A 16426-nucleotide genomic window follows, 5' to 3' on the forward strand; every position below is an offset into this window, starting at 1 on the left:
TGAAGGTTTGTTTCAATTAACTTTCTCTAGGATTATGAGGATCTCTATGATTATGATATATATAAAAACATATTTAATATATGTATATTATACATACATATATTGCTATGTATATAAAAATAAATGTGTGAAAAGCTGTAAAAGAGGAATTTGACATACATGCAAGAAACATTTCAAAATAAGCTACAGGAGAATATTTTTGTATAGTACTTAAAACAGATGAAAGAAGTAATGAGAGTTAATTCAGTCCTGGATCTGATAGTGATCAGAAAAAAAAAAAAAGATACTAGATCTAAAACGAAGACCTTATGAATGTACAATACTTCTGGTTTAATGAAGAGACCAGAAAAAGGGTAAACATATTGTGAAAATTACTGACAGAAACGTAAAGAGTTTGAAGAGTAATAGCAGAAAGCTGGTTTAGCAATAACATTGCAATAGAATAAGAGCAAGATTCCACTGTAAATAAATACTTAGTGAAGTATGAAGTAGGAGAAAAGAAAACGGAATTGGAAATGGGAACTTTAAGCTTGCCATCATGCAAAGATAAAATAAAACAGAAAGAAAGCTCAGACCATATGGTGCTATCTGAGAAAGCCTAATTATCTGCTTAGTTAGTATCGTTTTGCTACTATAATCTGAAAATATGTGAAACTTTTAAAGAAACACTAGAAAGCAGATTTTTTTCCCAAATTTCTTCAACTCTTAACTTGTCTCTTTGTTTCCGATAGAGAAATACTGAATAAAAGGAAATCTGAGACACTGTCTACAAATCAGATAATTTATTTTAAAAGATAGTTGAAGAAACAGCAAACCAAAATGGTAACTGAAAATATACAAAAGTATCTGAAAATATGAAGGCATCCAGATTCTGTACCCCTGTTCTGCCCACTGGAGATAGCACAAGGTAGCCAAGATCCATTCTGACCAACATGGGAAAGTTACAGCCAGCCTAACGCTGGCCTGTCCCTCTCCCATGCCAACAGCTCTCATCCTTTGCACAGGTTTGGTAATGGGAGCATAAGAAGGTACACCTACACTCTACCAATTTTCACCTGCATTTAATTTCTTAGATGACATCTAGAAAACAAAACAGGCCACAGCCCGGTCAAGAGTTGGTAGCAAATTGCAGCTCACATTCACATGGCTAACCCATCTGCTCTCCCGAGGCAGGGTGGCCTCATTCATACTGCCTACTAAGAACAGCCCCTAAGCCACGGTATTCCCCAAATCTTGTTGTGTCTTACCTGAGTGCTTGTTGGCCTGGGCCAAAAGCATACCGCAGAGCATGCTAAGAGTTAAATGGCTCCATGGATTATCACATGGTGGAGCCCAGGCATGTGCCTGGGCCCTGTTTAGCTCAGTAAAACACATGTAACCTTGTGAACTACATCCAGTTGGCAATAATTACAACTGTACGAGCCTGCTCTAAATTAAAATCCCAATGGCATGAAAACTAATAATCTACAGGTATCTTTCAGACTACTGTTTCTTGAACAGAAATCTAAATGAATGTATAAATTTGGATGTAATGTGTGACTTAAAGGAAAGAAAGTGTAGAAAATCTGAAAAATCGCTAGATTAAGAAAGTCAGAGGAGGATAATAAAAGGCAAAACGGTGCTTATCTGATGTGGAAGTATTTTAAAATGGAAATTGGAAAGCCAGTCAGATGAGTGGATATTCTTTTCAAAATAAGCAAGGTTACAAAGAAGTCAGTATATGACCATTTAAGTAAACAGATTTAGTTCATTATTAAAATGCAGTTTGGGTCACACCTGTGTGGACCTCCTTGTAGGATAAAAGCCTGAAATACAATGCATTTGCTTCTGGTGTTTTATTCTGAGACTTTTGGGAAGGACCTGATGCTGAATTGGGCACACTTCAATATAAAATAATGACCTCATCATGCACATGATGGGATAAGTGCTTTACTGAATACTTACACAGATTTAAAAAAGGGATATGCAATAATATTTTGGGATTAACGTAATCTCTGTGTTACTGGGACAATTTTCCAGCATGTGATGTAATTACCATTAGGTTCCAGGTCATATTTTGACCTAGTGAGGTCACCAATTATTTTCACGATCATTTCTAATTTTACAGGTTATAGAAAACTATGTACAGGGTGCACAAAAAGGGGAAATAAAATTACATTCATGGAATACTTTGTGACCTGGGATTAACTGCTTAAATCTGAAGACAGAAAATAAAAAGGGAAGGGAAAATGTGGCAAGTCAGACAATGCTGGAACATAATGCTTTAGCATTCAGTTGAATATTGTCTTTTAAGTTACTCAGAGGTAAAGAGAGGAAATAAACTGCTCAAAATAAAACTATATGCAGATTTTTGAAAGAAGGTGAGCTCCTCTGGTGACTGCTGAGGATCTCCAGCTCCGACTTTACTTTGGAAAAAAGTGATCCTTGAAACATCTGTGTAAAGCATGGTAAACTCAAAAAAAGGTATCACAATGCCATGCAAAGAAAACTGTCTGGTTTGTATATTGCATGTGAAAATACAAAATTAAGGAGCTACTAGATCTGATATATATTGTGCTGTTACAACCACACCTTATAATGCTCAAGGCATTTTGGTATGGTGTCACAGGTAGTTTAAAAGAAAATAGATCAATGCAAAACAAGGTAACCCCTCTCATGAAAACGCGCTAAATTTACTCAATATATGTAATCCACAAACAAAGCAGTCTGGAGTAATTAAAATCATTATATATATATTTAGTCAGTATATAAAGGATGTAAATGAAATAAATAAATTGAGCGACATTTTAGGATGCTATAGATCAAAGGAAAGGTGTTTGGAAAGGATTCTTGATAGGAAATGATTCTTAATGGAACACCAAGAAGCAAACAGACCATCATAACAACTATTCAGTGATAAATTTACCTATAGATTAAGTAGCATAATTTATTTGGAGGAGCAGTCCTGCAGAAATGCAGGCAGCCTTTCTGGAGGAACGAACTGGCTGTTATAGCTTTACTGTATTGCCATCAACTGTATGTGCAACACAGTGCAACTACATTCAGAAGAATAACTTCTGTAATACAAATGTATGATTCTGTACCTTTGGCTTGCTTTGGCTTCAGTAGAGTTATGTTCCTGCAAATAATAGAAATATGTTCTTGCAAATAATAGAAACTACATTAAAAAAAAAAAGATAACATAAATGAAAAATATAAGAAAGTAGAATTATGTACACATAGATGGAGAAAAACATAAAGCAAATCTGTCACATATATTACGTATCTAGCTGAAAAAAAAAGAAGTGTTCTTTCTTAAAATGACCTTGTAATTGTGAAATTGAAATACATTATGTAAATTCTCATAGTAGGATCCCCTTGGGCATAATTTTAGAAAATGACATGAAACAACCAAACAAAATATTTGAAGTTGTCCACTTCTCTCTGAATACATTGCATATTCTAAACCTAATGTCTGAACTGCCACAACTGGTAGTTCCTGTTTTGAAGAAAAAAAGTCGTTTTAAGACTTCTATGAAAAACAGATTCTGAAAAATGTTATGGCAGATAGTGCAGGTATGACTGTCTGCTGGAGAAGTGTTCATAAACTGCTTCTCTCTTAATTGCAAATGCATTCTGTGCCATCACTCCTGCTTAAATAATCACTTGTTGAGGGTTTGTCTCTCTATGTTTCCCGAGGAAGTGGGGGGAAATCGTTTTTAGGAGCTGCTGGAACCTACGTTGGAGCATGGCAAGGAGTAGATGACTACACCAGAATTTTGGCTGAAGGGTAGAGGAATTGTAAAAAGGGTTTTCCAGTGATGGGGAATGGGTGGCTCTGAGCAGGAGTGCAAGGCTGCTGGGAGCCCTTAACGCCTATTTACTCATTTAGTATATTGAGAGCACACCTAGGTATCATGGGATTTGGATGTTTTGCAGTTGGGTAGATTAAGTAGATTACGAAGAACAACTACTAAATTTCAGGAATTCATTATTAAAGTACCCTATGAATAAACTATATGCATATTAAAAAGCAAAACCAAACCATAGAAACCACTTCTTAGAAGAACTTTCATATGTGACTGTGGTGCAGTTGCGTAGTGTGTGCAAGTGAAGTAGAGCAAACAAGCAGAAAATCTGGGCTAGATGTCATAAACCATTGCCCAGTTTTTCATGTCTTGTCTTTTTTTTTTCCCTTCCTTCTTTCCAATGAAAGAATTTGGAGATTTCTGGGATAAACTATCTCTGGTTAAAAGAGACTCAAGTTAAAGAGACTCTATTCTCTAGAGGCAGCATCTAGAAATAAATGTGAAGACGGCGAGTTGCTGCAGCATTTAGAGCACTTATTTGATCTGTTAGTATCTTACATCCTTTGTTTTACTTTTCTTGGTCCAAAATGTTTCTACTTTATTCAGACAAAACTCATTGAAAGCAATGCAGAACCTGACATACTTTTACCACAAATAATTGTGTAATCATCGAAGAGAGACTCCATAGTATACTTCAACTAGCAACATCCCTCTGCCTCCATTTCAGCAGACATTAGCTGTTTTGAGACAAAGAGAGAGATGCAGGCTTTAACTAAAATCTTCCTTCTATTATGCCTGATTCTCAAAGAAGACTAGATTTATGGCTGCCTGTCCATCCATCTATCTGTCAGCTTATTTATTAAGAATATTATAATTATTGGTTTAGCTTTAAATGTAAAAATGAAAGTTGTAGTATCATGAAGTAGAAGGTATACAAAATCCCTGTTTTATTCAGTTCTTTTAAGAAAAGGGAAAAGTGAGTGAATTATTCTACACTCAAAGAAAATTAACTGTCATTACTAATTAAAAAAAAAAAAGTTACAGAAGAGATGGACAGATGTATTTTGTTTCAAGGGTCTATGAGGCCTGCTGCTCTAGAGTACCACAACACTGCAAGCAATATCGATACTACCTAGTTTTACAGATGAAGCAAAATCAAAGAACACTCATGCAAAATGGCCAGAATAAAAGTCGGTGAATAAAACTGTTGTATCACTGTGTTAAAATAAAGGCTGGAAAAGGAAAATGATTTCAATTTCCAGGTAAAGGTGAATCCATGAGAGAGCACACGAGTGAAAAGGTTTTTAGGAAGCAAGATTTATAAGGCACATTTCAAAAGTGCTGTATTTGTTTAGTCTAGAGAAGAGAAGACTGGGGAAAATAATCTGACATCTGAAGATTATTGTGAAGAGATAGTCATCAATTGTCTTTTCTACCCAGTTGTGGAAGGACAAGAAAAAAAATTACCTTAATTTACAGTGAAGAAGAACAGGCTACATACTTGGAAAATCCCTCTAAGTACAAAGACAGTTAAAGATTGGAACCAGGCTATCTGGCGATGCTGAAGCATCTTCCTCACTGGCAATTCAGAACAGATTAGACAAAAAGTTTCTGTCATCACAATGCTCTTACATCTGTCGTCTTTCATACTTGTTGGCTCCACTGAATACATAATCTCGAATATTAAGAAGTAATTTGACAAATAAATTCGGAATGTAGAGATGAAATTGGATAGTCTGAACACATGATAAATCATCAAAAATGCAGGTATTTTTTTGTCAATAGATGTATTCCTGTATTTTGTATGCCTTGCTATATTTTAATTTTCACTTTTTTAAATTTTAAAGTTCATATTTATATAATTTCTATTTACAGATCATCAATAAGGATAAAGCATTTTACCTATTCATGCAAGCAGTACTATTACTCTGCTTACAGTTACGTGGTCCTCTGGGCAGGAAGCTGGTTTCAGCATTGTCAGTACCCTTTTTCCTTGGCCTCTAATTCTGTCTAGCACATGCTTTTCAGGTATGTAAAGCTTTGTAGATATTACGGGGTAATATTCTGCATTCAAAACACATGTAGTTTCTTTTCAGTCACATACAGATAACTAGAGTTTATTATTTGACAGAATATCTGAAAAAGTCTCATTCCTAAACAAAACCAGAACGTTGATGATGAATTTTACTTTCTGTGGTTAACAGCCTACTTTTACTCTGATAAGTAAAGCCTGCTAGTAATAAAAATGAAACCTAGTATCTATGCTGTGATAATGGAACCCTAAAGTGAAATTAGTTAGTGATATTAGAAAGTATCACTTATATTTCTGCTCCAAACCTCAAGATATTTTATTTTCCTTTACTCAAAAACACCATTAAAGAATATGTATGGTTCATGTTACCAACATTCATGGCCTTCATTATAATGTGAATCATTTGTGTATATGCTTTTGTTAGAGCATAAAAAATGTAACATAAGAGATCAAGGATATTGAAGGAATGAAGATCACTTGCCTATTCAGAATACTGACAGAATGAATTCAGTGTATTCAGAATACTGGCTAGTATGTCTGTTCTAAGAAATTAAATTTGAAGGATGATGAGAAAACTGTTTATTACTGTGATAATCTGTTAGCTGCGTAAGGACTTACATGTTCATATCAAATAATAATTAAAGTCTTCAAATTAAAATGTTTCTTTTCTAGTGTTTTTTCTTGTATTGGGTCTGCAATAGGACGGCTGTGAACATTTGTAAATGGACATTTTATTGTACTTTCTTTCCTCAAATTTTGTTAGAAATGTTTCAATTATTAGAAGCAGCTGTATTAAAAATGTGACTAGCGTACAGAGAATCAAGTGCCTTTCACTCAGTTAACCTCCCAGGGAGGAAGATCTAAGTAAGAAAAGTATCACCCCTTCACTTTTGTAGCTTGCCCTGTCTTGTTATCTTGATATAAAACCAAGAAGTTCCAGTCTAACTTTTCTGTTTAATACTGTACATGAATAATCTAGATTTACCTGGCTGTGATTTATGTTTTTCTTTTAAAGTAAGAGGCATCTGCTTATGCTATTTGAGAATTAACTTAGAAAGAGACCACCAAAGTCTTAAAACCTTTATAATACAAGCCAATCTGGAGAAAGATTGTTGTCAACTTGATGTCTTTAATTTTGGGAGTCTTATTTGCCAACAGTAATTGACTGCATTATAACTTTGTTTGCTTCAGGCAAAATATACCGTATGTTAAAATTCCCACAGATTTGTGGAACAAGAATATGAATCACATACCAGTGCATCTTTATATGAATACAGTTTATGTAGAAGAGAAACAGTATAGGTCAGAGAAGCTTGTTGAGGAACATGTCTAGCAAATAGCTTTAGAATGTTTAACTCACACTTTTTTACAATGATAAGAAAATATAATTCCTGGATATAAGTTAAATACTGCTTCAGAAAGGCCTCTAAAAGTTGAGTCACTTGACTTCTCATGAAAGTCAGGGAAGTAGTTTATAATCCAAGATGTTTTGTGAAGAGAGAATAATGGCTCTAAATCATGAGGTGCCTTAATGAATTGAAGAAATTGAGAAAAATGAAAAAACTACTAAGGCTCCTTTTACTAACAGTTGAAATCTAAAGTTGTCTCATTTTACTTGTCAGAACTTGCTCTTCAACATGTATATTAATAATTTTTGTAGTTTAACATTCACATTTATATTTATAGTTTGTAGTTATGGAATGCAAACTATATTTTCAGATTTCCCATTTAATATTTTATTGAACAGTTTAAAAATAATTTTTTGCAGACTAAAGAAAACATTTACTTAACCAGAGGGGATTTATTATGATGAGAAATTTAGTTTTCCTGCATATCTTCAGAGGCCTAATGCAGCTACAACAGAAGTCAACCCCCAGCAAGGTGCCTGTGTCTATTTTGGATAGTATGATATTCGGGAAAATATAGAGGTAATAATGTAGGAGAATCTAACGCCCCTTTTATAGGTGCCAATGAATTTATTATTTAATAATTTTGAAAATATTAAGATTAATATAAATAGATTAAGATTAAATAAGAACATTCAGAAACACTAAGAATAATGAAAGAGTGGTTAGGAAGAAAAAGAATATATGCAGTTTGATTAAGTGAGGTAAACAACCATATGCAAGGAAACTGGAATGATATAATATTTATTTAAGTTGGCAGGAGAATGTGTAATTGGAGGTAGAACTGGGGAAACATGGTGTGCAGTTATTCTGAGTTACTCTGTTTTAGCAGATTTAATAATGTTTTAAAGTGGTGGTAATCTCCTTATTTAACATAACCGCAATTGGACTGGACGAAGTAGTAAAAACTGTACTTCAGAAAAACAATCTTATGGTTGGATATAAGTTGGAAAGTATAAGCATTAGCATTTAGAAGCGTGGAATTTTTTTCAGACAGTTTTGAGAAAGAAATTTTTTTAAATGTCAGAATTAAGAAATATTTTCTCTGGGATACTAGGAAGTGTATTTATTTGTAGTTTTGGGCTCTCCAGACAGTAACAGTACAAAGAGACAGTTGCTTTCTTAAGGCAGTGTGTGTGTGTGTTAATTTGTATAGCACAGTTTTCCATCTAAAAGTTAGCCAAAGCAGAGAGCTATTTTAATTGCCCAATTTTTATAAAGTGCTTGAATAACTTATCTGGGATGCTTTTGGCTGCTTCTTTGAGCGGTTGTGTAGACGGATTTAATTGCTGGTGTGTATGCGCCCCACGAGTGCAAGGACAAATTGTTTGGACAAGCAAGAGTCCATTAGATGGTATCAGCAGGCTACTGCTTGAAGCACCCTCATATCCTCTATCCTCAGGGCATTAAATAGCAACACGAACATTCATGATTTCACTATTTCCGTCATACCACAAGGATGGAAATAATGCAGTGTACGTACTGCATGATTCATTTAACTTTATATGTAACAGTATAATTAATTTCATGCAGTAAATTAAGTCTCCTTATGACCATTAGCAAAATACAGTTTGAGTTAACATACTAGATATCTCTAGATATAGGGATAAAGAAGTCTTAAGTTACTGGAGTTTAAGATATTCCCTAGTGTGATTCTGCAGAGAGCAACATCTCCCATAGTAGTATTTCTGTTTTCCAAGAGGAAATATGCAGTGAGGGAGGGAGGGAGGGAGGAAGGGGGGGAGAAGACTTCCCTTGAACAGAAATAAATTTATTTCTAAATTCCACAAGTAAAGCTATAGTTCTGATTTAAGACAGTATCTCTTATTAGATGTCCTGAAAGCTATGATTCTGAGCTTCTGGGACATACCCATTACCAGGGTCTACTTGTATTGGCAGGGAAGTCTGATGAAAGCAAGAGGAACGTGATTCCCAGCACAAGTTGCTGCCCATGCACGTAGCAAGGGATAAGAGATTCATCAGCAATATGATGTGTCTTTGATTCATGTATTTTAAAGTCCAGGGCCTGAAAAGACCTATTTTATTACTTGCATGCTTCCTGCAGGGACCTTAATAGTGACTGGCTTTGTGTTAAGTGCCTTGTGTATTTATAGCCCTGATAGTAGTGAATGTCTTTGCATTTTCAGTTATCGTGTTGTACGTAGTGCTGAGTGACTTGTTGGCCTCGTGGCTTTTCTCTCTCTTAGTCTCTAACAAGCTCTCCAGCTTATTAGAAACAATAAACACCAGAAATAGATTCCCTTCCACGACTGATTGCAGAAGCAAATGTACCATTACAAATCAGTGACAAAGCCTCTGTATCTACAGCTTTACAGGAAGGGTGAGTGGGTTAGCAGTTCAGTGTCAACTATCAGTGCCTCAGCACTTTCATTTGCTGTTTCAAATTCAGACTGGAGTAGTATCCATAATCTCCTAACCAATCACTAATCCTCAGGGATTTTGAACTGCCAGCCTGCAAGATGTCTATTTTTACATAGGGGTCTATGCAGCAGAGAAAATACATTAGATTCCTCAATAGGAACACTAGACTACATTACAGAGTGCTATACTCTTCAGTCTTTCTCGTCATGCAAGCAGGAATTTTCTGTTGGTTTTGTGTTCCCCCTGCCTCCTCCCAAAAGGTAGCCATCATCACAGCCTGTCTCAGAAGATAAGTGTAGTACCACAACAGATGATTGATTCCATTCACACAGGTCTAAAACTATATGATCAGTAGTTCTCAGATGTACAAAACCAGCAACACTGATTTGTAACACTTGGTTATGGTTTTGCTGTTATATTTAATATTATCAAGAGCTTTTTACTTCCCAGAGGAGAGATCCTAGATAGTAACAGGTCAATTAAATCAGCTTCTAGGTCATCTTTTAAGATCCGTGAAAACATCTCAGAATTTATAATCTCCCACAAAACATTTTGTACTTCTACATCTTGTACTTGTACATCTACATTGTGCACAAAGTTGACTGAAACCACAGCCTTGTCACCACCTGATACATGCTGCATCAGATGTCTATGGTACAACAAAGAAGTCCCCTGCTCATTAAGCTTTGAGCAAACGATACTCAGTACAGCGTCGTCTTCATACCTTAATGTACCAAGGGTCTGGGTGGGAGACAGGTCTACTCAGAGATAGGGATTTGCTCACATTCAAAATCTCTGTGATGCTCAGGGGATGCTTTGTCTGTGTCTAAATATCTCAGAGTCAGGACCCTCTGCCTTGAACAAAATGTACATTTGGTTTTTTGTTGTTTCTCAGGGACTTTCATAAAAAAGTGCTGATAGTCAATGTGATAATTAGTTATATGTCTTGTCAACAAGCCATTGAGGGGCAAGACCATCTTCGGGAATTTGTGTGACATATGGCTCTGAATTAAGCCAGGCAGAACCAGGCAACATTTGGGGTTAGAGCTGATAACATCAGAGGCTTTGAGCTTTTCTAACCCTCAGCATATTGCAGACCATTGCAGCAGGGAGTCAACAGCAATGACCTGCCTTCCAGAGTTACCTTTTTCAAATGGGGACTTCCAAATATGCACTTGTGCATAACAGACAGAAATAGGTGTCCTGTTCTAACTAGGGGAATCATGGAATAGAATCATATAATAGTTTGGGTTGGAAGGGACCTTTAAAGGCCATCTAGTCCAACTCCCCTGCAAGAAGCAAGGACCTCTCCAATTAGATCAGGTTGCTCAGAGCCTCATCCAACCTGGCCTTGATGCTGACAGCTCCTGAAAAAAATGTTTTGTTTACCTATTTAATAACATGGAGCTTGTATGTTTTGGGTTTTTTTAACCTTTATTTGTGTCTTGTGAAACTTTCATTGCAAATTCCTTACTTGCTTAGCCAGACATACTCTTCCGAAATAATAATCAGATCCGGCAGCCAAACCCAGTGTCATTATAGCTGATAGACTGGGCGTTGCCTAGGTGAAATCTGCTGACAGAAACTATTTTGCAACAGTACAGATCATTTTGTGTCAAATAGAGTCACTTTAACTAGAGTTACTCATAAACCTAAATGAAAAGACTTTCTGTTTGAGTATCTTAGTATCATCAGTCTCCCTTAACCTCCTCTACTTCAGTAGTATGGGACTTTTCAATAGCTTTGACACTAACTGGAGTTTACATAATTTCTCCAAGAGTGCATTTTTCTCCAATAGCTACTTCTCTTCTTCTGTACAGGGATACAATATACCTTATGTTGTGGTAAGACTTCTGAAAGGCCTTTGTTTATATTTTTACCTAAGAATGGAGATCTGTCTTACCTATCCATCTAATTTTTTTACTAAGAGAAACTGGGCTTTCCTGCCTGCTTGATAAATATTCCCGTGCCTTGTAAAACACATATCAGGGAAAATGGGAGTATACTGCATGGGTTATGAATCTCCTACTGAAATAACAGGAACTCTCACAAGCTTCTGCTGTTTTAATTATTATGTTAACTGTGCCTGCTTAAGGTCTACTATGAAACAATGCCTTCCTCTTGTAGAGGAAGCTTGAACTACTTTATCTTCAGTTTTCTACTTCAAATTTACATTGATTCCTTGAGCTTTAATTCTTAGCAAGTAATGTGCTTAGAATGGGGCTGATTTCTGTGGATTGGCACATTTTCTTCTCTTCATTTCCACTCCCTACTATTCTTTTAGATTCTCCTTGCAGAAAGATCAGCAGGGTTTTAAGAGCACAATATGCATGACTGCATCTTTTCCTCTAATGTATCTTCCCTAACAGTGGGAAAGAATGGCTCTCTCAGAATGTGCTCATCTAAGCTTCCAGTTCCCCAGGATCTTGGAAGGACTTCTGTGCAATAGCAGCTTCAGCATCTGCCACAGATAGCAGGCAAACTGGTTGTTGATTGGCAGAGCTAAGAAGAAATAGATTTCCAATATAGGGGCAACAGACTTCAGAGACTTTAATTACAGCACCTCTCTAACACTTCTTCAAAATAGCAATAAATGTTTTAAAATCACACATGAAAAGGATGGACAGGGACCAGCTTCTCACCTTCTCTATCAATAAAGAAAATGATGGTGCATCAGAAGAAGTTGGCAGTAGGCAGGTTCAATAGTACAATAAATTATATTGTTTTATATGCCTGTCAGTAATATACTTGCGACATTCTTTGGCTAGACAGTATGGATGAAAGAAGTTCACACAGATCTAAGTAGAGACTGCACAAGACCTTTTTATCAGGGCCTGGAGTGGCAGGACAAGGGGCAATGGTTTTAAACTGAAAGAGGCTAGATCAGCCATAAGGAAAAAATATTTTACAGTGAGGGTGGTGAAACACTGCAACAGGTTGCCCAGAGAGGTGGTGGATGCCGCTCCTGGTTTTGTTTAGTGAGGAAGGGCTATGGTGGCAGCTTCTGTAAGAAGCTTCTAGAAGTTGTTTCCCCTTTGTCCAGTGGACTCGGCTGGCCTAGGGCAGACCTGCTACTGGCCAAGGCCAAACCAATTGGTAGCAGAATGTTCCCTGATAACACCTCTGCGATAATATATTTAAGAAGGGGAAAAACAGAAAAAAAAAAAAAAAAAAAGAGATTATGTGAAGAAGCTGGAGTGAGGGCAGAGAAAGGGAGGCGCAAACTTTGTGGACCCTGCAGCCCTTACACTCTGGCCTCCCACTGGGCGGCCCTCTGGGCCTGACTCAGCCCGGCCTGGTTGCAAGAAGTGGGGGGAGAGAGAGAGAGACTGCGTAGTCAGGTCCTGATCGGGGCTAAACTACAACAATGCCCCATCCCTGGAAACATTCAAGGCCAGGCTGGACGGGGCTCTGAGCAACCTGATCTGGTTGAAGATGTCCCTGCTCCTTGCAGTGGGGTTGGACTAGATGACCTTTAAAGGTCCCTTCCACCCAAACTGTTCCATGATCCTGTTAAGACCTTGGAAGAGACATCTAGTAAAGGTCACTGACTAGACAAACCACATCAGGTTCAGGAAACCCCCCGAGGTAAAGCAAAGTTGGATGTTGGAACCCATGGGTGGTATCAACTGTGCCTGTCCTGGTTCTGCTGTTCTCTGAGAGAGTACTTGGGTAAGAATTGGCTTGTGTCTGCTGTTGGAGATAGGTAAATGGGCCAAGTGTATGCCTGGCCTGAAGCAGTCTGACCTCTCTTGTATTCTTAAAATATGGTTTATTTATGAATCTTGGTCTACTCCTAGTCTTTGCAAAAATGAAACAAATACTTTCAGGACTTTCCCCTTTTTAAATTCAGCCAACTACAACCAACCTCAGTCAGTCCTTTTCTTCCCTGTTACTGCACTGTCACCTTTTCTAACTATGTAGTCTGTGGTATTTCAAATATTTTATGGCATATGTTAATGAAATGCCTCTTCTTCATCTCTTTTTCCTCACTTAATCATACCCTTACCTAAACCAAACTTTCTTCATCTTTATCGTTTTAGAAACTTGCTGCTACCATTGTAATTCTGAGTAATGATTTTTCTTGTTCCTTGTGCTGGCCTTCAGATTTTCTCTACTACAGAGAGGAAATCTTTGAGCCCACCAAAGAAAAGACCAAGAAAAAAAATAGTAGAGAATCCATGGGATAGTGTTGTTTTCATCACAGTAATTTGGGAGGAGCAATTTTATTCTAATTCTTGTTAAGTTAATAAATCGAATCCGCAGATCTGTAGTGCCAAATCTGTAAGTCATATTCCGAAAATTCAGCAAGCCAGGATCACAAGCATTCTCAGAAATAACTTTCCTTCTCTTCCTTTCAACTTGGGGAGTTGTCCTGATAGTAGGTTTGTCCTCCGAAGTCCCTTAGCAAGGACAAGGATATGCAGTGGGAAGTCTCTGTATTTAGCAGAGATTAAGGTGGTCGATGCTTATGTTCAGTTCCCTGGTTAGCTTAAAGTCCTTCCAGTGTTCATAGGGGTAGGTGAACGCAGCTAGAGCCGGAGGAGTAGGGGAACAGGAAGGGATGCAGGAACAGGGGAGGATCTAGAGCCCTTCACAGCATCCTTTCACCCTCTGCCTCCTGCTGCTGGTGAATCTGCACCTGAACAGCCAGTGCTTTACAAAAAAAAAATAAAAGCCTCTCCTGTTTGGCTTTTTACTTTTAACACCTCAGGTGTTGAGCAAATTAAGGCAAACCTCTGTGCCAGGGCTCTGTCTCTTTAACTTTGTATGTACACCAGCAGGCACAGTAGGAACGCATTCTGTTTTGAACATACTATAGCATAAATGGACGAGAAATCAGGAAGGAAGGAATCCACATTTTCTATCACTTTTGTAGCCTCCTGGAATGATTAATATGTTTAATGAGTTCTGTATGCATGCTTTATTTAAATTAAATGTTTTTTTTTTTTACAAGATCACTTAAAATTAAGTATGGAAGTGGGGCAGCCAGTATTAAGGTTAAATTTATTATAGCATTTTAAGATAACACAATAAAAATGCTATGCAACACATTTTTTGATGCCAAAGGTTTAGAGAAAGTCAAACCACTGAAGGGGTGGAAGTCACTGGCAGAGCACTTGGAACTGTAACCTACAGAATGCTGAAATTGCTTCTGATAGCTTTTTTTTTTTCTTTTAACGTACTCATCTACTTTATGTTAATGACTAATATGTTAAAAATTGAAAAATCCACTGGGAGATTAAAAAGCAGGCAATTTCATTTGTTCTCATCAGGTCCATGAATGAAAATGTAAGAGGATGAGATGTACTAGTTCTAAAGTCTTGAAGGTCATGCTGACCAGAAACAATCACTTAAATTCACCAACTAGCAGTTATTAGTCCCTGTTGAATAAATCAGTTTTCGGTGCGGTATGTTCTGATAATTTTTTTTTTCTTTCATGTTACTTACATCTGTGGTTATTTAACTGATAAAAAATGAAGTGCTCTTTTGCTACATTTTAATTGAATTCCATTTTCCATCTACACACAGTTTACAAATCAAAATTGGAAGACTGAATCATGTGGTAAAAAAAACCATTAAATTTTCTATCATAAAATGTAAAAATTAAGAATCAGAGGTTAGTTATATAGGTGATTAAATAAAAATTGTCCAGGCATGAAATAACAATCTGGATAGCAAAAAGAATCATATTTTGTAAAAAGGGTATATTTAGTAGAATAAGAATGAAAAGAAAAAAAAAAAAAGCAATTGTGAAACTGGACCAAAATAGACTGCAAAATTTCTGTTTTAAAAGATAGCTAGAATTGATAATTTAACTCAGAGACACAAACCAATCCATCCAGCCTGCTGATTACATGCACTTGTAGTTCTGGGTCCTAAACAAACACAATATGGGCTTTGCAAGTGCTTTAGAAAGCCCTGGTTAATAATTGGTTGTCCAGGAGTCCCCTCTGACCTGTGCCGGCCCTCCTTCGTCTTGGAACAAAACCCCAGCAGCTGTTGCTCATATGAGCCATCACAGTGCAGTAACTGCACCGCTTGCCACTGCCTCTGCCTCCCCTGGCTTTCTCGCTGCCTGTCGCGAGCGAAACCTGCCTCCGTGACTTTCGTTCAGAGCAAATGAAGGAAAGGTGGGCAGCTGAGTTACTGAGACCTGCCTCAGAAGAAGATAGAAGGAGATGACCTAGGTTTAGATGACCCTGACTATCAAGTGTATTGCCTTGACAAATAGTAATTGCTTGACAATTGCTCTGGGCTTGGAAAACATATGTTATCATGTTCATGCTGTATTCACTGATAGAGATTGTTTTCGTTAGACATACCGGGTATTTCTAATTCCACTGAACCTACTGATGTGTGAAAACATAGATAAGTTCAAACAAGAGGTCTCAGACTTGCAAGACTGAAACTTGGAAGTCTCTCCTTTGTTTGAGTTATTCCTTTTGGCTAGCGGATGTCTGCCTTTAACTCCAGAATCAGGCTATGTCCAGCATCTACAGTGGTCTTTGAAATCTTTTTTTTTTTTTTTTTTTTGAATGGTGTCTTTGTTAGTGCTGAAGAAGTTCCAGTGAAAGAATATCTCAGTTTTGTGCTTTGTGAATGCTATTGTATTCATTATCTCCTTGTAGAGGTTTCAGCATTAAGGCTGTTGGACATGTTAAAGAGCAGTCCACAATCACAGCTCGATATTTAAGCCGTATGCAGAAGTTCAGCATGGATCACATATTTTATACACTTTAAGAATATATATTTTTGTTTGTTTGTACTGTAACAGAACTTCCTTTGGAACTATTGTCTACTGTTACTGTGTCTTC

The 16426-nt window shown here is 37.0% G+C and overlaps 1 long non-coding RNA gene across 1 annotated transcript in view; it reads right to left on the bottom strand.

Moving 5' to 3' along the window:
* The window catches only part of LOC147602355 (uncharacterized), a 49930-nt gene that overhangs the window by 25615 nt on the left and 7889 nt on the right, over window positions 1-16426 (bottom strand). The gene's annotated exons all lie outside the window — the stretch shown is intronic.

The sequence above is a fragment of the Chlamydotis macqueenii genome, chromosome 1 (genome assembly GCF_036417535.1).
Source record: "Chlamydotis macqueenii isolate bChlMac1 chromosome 1, bChlMac1.mat, whole genome shotgun sequence".
Lineage (NCBI taxonomy): Eukaryota > Metazoa > Chordata > Aves > Otidiformes > Otididae > Chlamydotis > Chlamydotis macqueenii.